Below are 3,899 nucleotides of genomic sequence, written 5' to 3'. Positions count from 1 at the left end.
AATATCCCTCTGGGAGTTTTTATTATTGTTACAAAAATTAATACAAAAACAAACAAACTTAAGGCAATTAGTTATGCCATCATTAAACTCTCATTAATGAAGCAAACAACACTAATGAATGCCTTTTCTCTCAAGACTGTTTAGATACCAGAGTTTTTTTCCTGTTTAATGACACCTCTGGAGGAAGAACTGGCCAATATATTACCCCAAAAAAGATTCTCGAGTTAACATTTAGGACACACAGTGACACAGGGAGGACAACAGCGCTTCTGCATCATCCACTAACCACGGCACCATTGCATGTATGCATTTAAGACGATCATTGTATCATGTCAAGTGTATTTTTTATTGCTATATTTCTGTTTGAATGTCATAAGGACATATGTGACCCTGGACCACAAAACCAGTCATAAGGTTAAATTTTACAAAACTGAGATGTATACATCACATGAAATCTCAATAAATAAGCTTTCTATTGATATATGGTTTGTTAGGATATGACAATATTTGTCCGAGATACATCTATTTGAAAATCTGGAATCTGAGGATGCAAAAAAATCAAAATACTGAGAAAATCACCTTTAAAGTTGTCCAAATTAAGTTCTTAACAATGCATATTACTAATCAAAAATTACATTTTGATATATTTATAGTAGGAATTTTACAAAAAAATCTTCATGGAACATGATATTTACTTAATTTCCTAATGATTTTTGGCATAAAAGAAAAATCAATAATTTTGACCTATACCATGTATTTTTGGCTATTGCTACAAATAAACCCCAGCGACTTAAGACTGGTTTTGTGGTCCAGGGTCACATATGTCCTCAAATAGCACGTCAAAAGTGATTTGTAAAGCGCAGACTGTTTGTGGCTGTTTTTCACAGGTATCTGGTTTCCCGTTCACTGAAAGCGAAGCTGGGTCATAAAAAAAAAGACGGCCATGCAGAACACCAGCAATTCTATCACTGAGCCTGCAGGATTTTACATTGTTGCATTGTTTTCAGTGCCTTACATTAATGCCTATGTCATATTCCTCACTGTGCTTTATGTGATCACAATCATATGCAATGTCTTTCTGATCGCCATCATTTACTATGACCACCGTTTGCATGTCCCAAAGTTCATGGCCGTTGGTAATCTGGGTTTGATTGATCTTGTTCTTAGCACCGCTCTTGATAAAGATTTACATTGTTCTCGACAATTTTGTGCCGTTCAAACTGTGCCTTGTGCAAATGTACACTTACTATAATTTTTTATCACTTGAAGGACTTTGCTTATGTATACGCCTTATTCAGCCCGCTGCCATTTTGAATCGAAAACGAGGCTGTGAGGGATAGCAGTCCAGCAGCGCCCACTGTGGCGCGTTGTTGCGTACCGGGATGTAGATCGTATATCCGTAAAATAATAGGTCATTTCACATTTTTCCACAGGACAAAGAGCTCCAGAAGACGTGGATTGATCGACAGGACAAATAACCTAACTTTCAGGTAACAATATTGCATTTTTTTTTTGAGAAAATGACTGTGGAAAGACTGCTAATTTCTAATGGGAGCATGTTTATCTTCCTTTAAACGCTTACATAGAGTTTTTCAAATGATGTTATATAGATTAAAATGCTTAATGGTTTGTGTTAAGAGCCTGCAGCTAGGTCATAAGCGTCTTCCCGACCTTTATTATGAAATTACGATAAACATGACATTTTCCTTGTCTAAAGCAAGACAGAAACAAAAAAATAATGTTCTGAATATCATTTAGCGATTTTAAAAGGGGTTGACATCAAACACTACATGGCAAACTAATAAATAATTGTTATCTTTTGATCTCTTTGCATAAAAATAAACTTTCAACCCACTGTTTTTTGTATGACTTAACATGTTGTCTGAAAGAGGCTTACGATCTAACTGCAGGCTCTTAACACAAACCATTAAACATGTTGATCTTTAAAACATCATTTAAAAAGAATATCTTTTTCATTTACAATCGCAAGGTTTTCTTTTCGTGAGGTCTTTGAGTCCAGGTAAACACAGACGGAGCTGAACCCTCCTTAAGCGTCCTAATTCCAGTCAGTGTTTTTGAAAAACAATCCTGAGTAAAATGTTGAGCACTCTTGTGTTCTTTGTAATCTATTTAGTTTAGTTGTTGTAGTAATACATCACATGTTAGCTCTGCGTAAACGTTTAAAGGAAGATAAACATGCTGGCATTATAAATTAGCAATTAGCCAACCGGCTAGTTTCCACAGTCATTTTCTTAAATAAATGCAATATTGTTACCTGAAAGTTAGGTTATATGTCCTGTCGATCAGTCCACGTTTTCTGGAGCGCTTTGTCCTGTGGAAAAATGTGAAATGACCTATTATTTTACGGCTATACGATCTACATCCCGGTACGCAACAATGCGCCACAGTGGGCGCTGCTGGACTGCTATCTCTCACAGCCTCGTTTTCGATTCAAAATGGCAGCGGGCTGAATAAGGCGTATTCTCTCTTATGACAGGTTCATTGCAATTTGTTTCCCTTTAAGACAGAAGTCTATAAACACAAACATCAGAATGGCTTATATAATCTGTGCAGTTTGGTTCTTGAATTCTGTTAGATCACTGTATGGCCCTTCATCTATCTCAACCATGTCATTTTGTGGCTCTCTTAAGGTCAACAGCTATTTTTGCGATTTTGCTCCTGTTTTAAGACTCTCGTGTAGCGATACGACAACAGTTGAATTCTGCCACTACTGCAACTATATTCTTCAATGCTCTACCTATGATTTTTATTTTCTTGACCTACATGGGGATACTGATTGCTGTATTCAGAATGAAAAATACTCAGAGCCGTTATAAGGCGCTGGCCACGTGCACTGAGCACCTCATATTAGTGGCCCTTTTCTTCATTCCAATTTTTGTTATCTTCAATCTTGGATTTTCTGGAATTGTTGTAAACCCAAATATAAGAACAGTGTGCTTGTCTTTGTCATCCCTCCTTCCACCCTGTGTGAATCCCATTCTCTACTCACTAAAAACTAAAGAGATCCGAAACCGGATTCATTCTTTGTTAATCCAGAGACTGTCTGTTCATCCTCTGAATAATAAACATTAACGTAGAAGTACTGTGCAAATGCTGAGATTATTCATGTTAACTTGGAGGCTTTCTGTGATGCTTCCTGTATTATATTATATTTTTAAAATGCTTGGTTCTTCTGTAATAAATGTACATGTCTGACTATACACCTGCTCTGCAGTTAACTTAATGAAAATGAATTAAAATGAATTGTCTTGTAACTTTCACTATTTATTCATTCCACACAAAAAAAGATAAATCTCCATTTTTTTATTTTCATTGTGCATCTCTATAGTATAGTGTCTGCTGGTTGCATTTAAACACACTTTAAATATTGCAAATCTCCATGTATTCTATATTTTATATAGAATACATGTCTCTGATGAAAATCAATAGCCACTTGGTCTTCAAAGTGCAAAGCTGGTACAGTGTTTACTTACTTTGTTTACTTAGGCAGAGTTAAAATTGTTCGCTGGCTTTGGCTGAGCATCAGGACTAGAGGAAGTTTCAGACTAAGTTTTAGAAAGGTGTGTATGACCCCCTGTCAGAACACTTGCAAAGAGCTGCACAATAAAATATGACTTTAACATATGATTATAGATTATGATATAGAGTTATATAAATATAGATGATGACACACACACATGCAATATATTACCATATAATACACTATGGTTAAAACTATTATCAAGTATTTTACATTGGCTTTAATGTGTTAGTTAAGTTTCATTATTTTTTTCTGAACAAATGAATATACATGATTAAATATTTTTGTAAAACTTTTCATTTTAAACCTAATTTTAAATTATTAAAATGTGCACTCTTAGAAGTGTGTGCTCTCTTCA

The 3,899-nt window shown here is 35.2% G+C and overlaps 1 pseudogene; it reads left to right on the top strand.

The window, feature by feature from the left end:
* Positions 1-943: 943 nt before the first annotated feature.
* On the top strand, positions 944-3,093 carry LOC141287794 (olfactory receptor 10A4-like; annotated as a pseudogene).
* Positions 3,094-3,899: the final 806 nt, after the last annotated feature.

Source organism: Garra rufa, chromosome 15 (assembly GCF_049309525.1).
Source record: "Garra rufa chromosome 15, GarRuf1.0, whole genome shotgun sequence".
NCBI classification, from domain to species: domain Eukaryota; kingdom Metazoa; phylum Chordata; class Actinopteri; order Cypriniformes; family Cyprinidae; genus Garra; species Garra rufa.
This window is presented reverse-complemented; position numbering and strand designations above follow the sequence as displayed.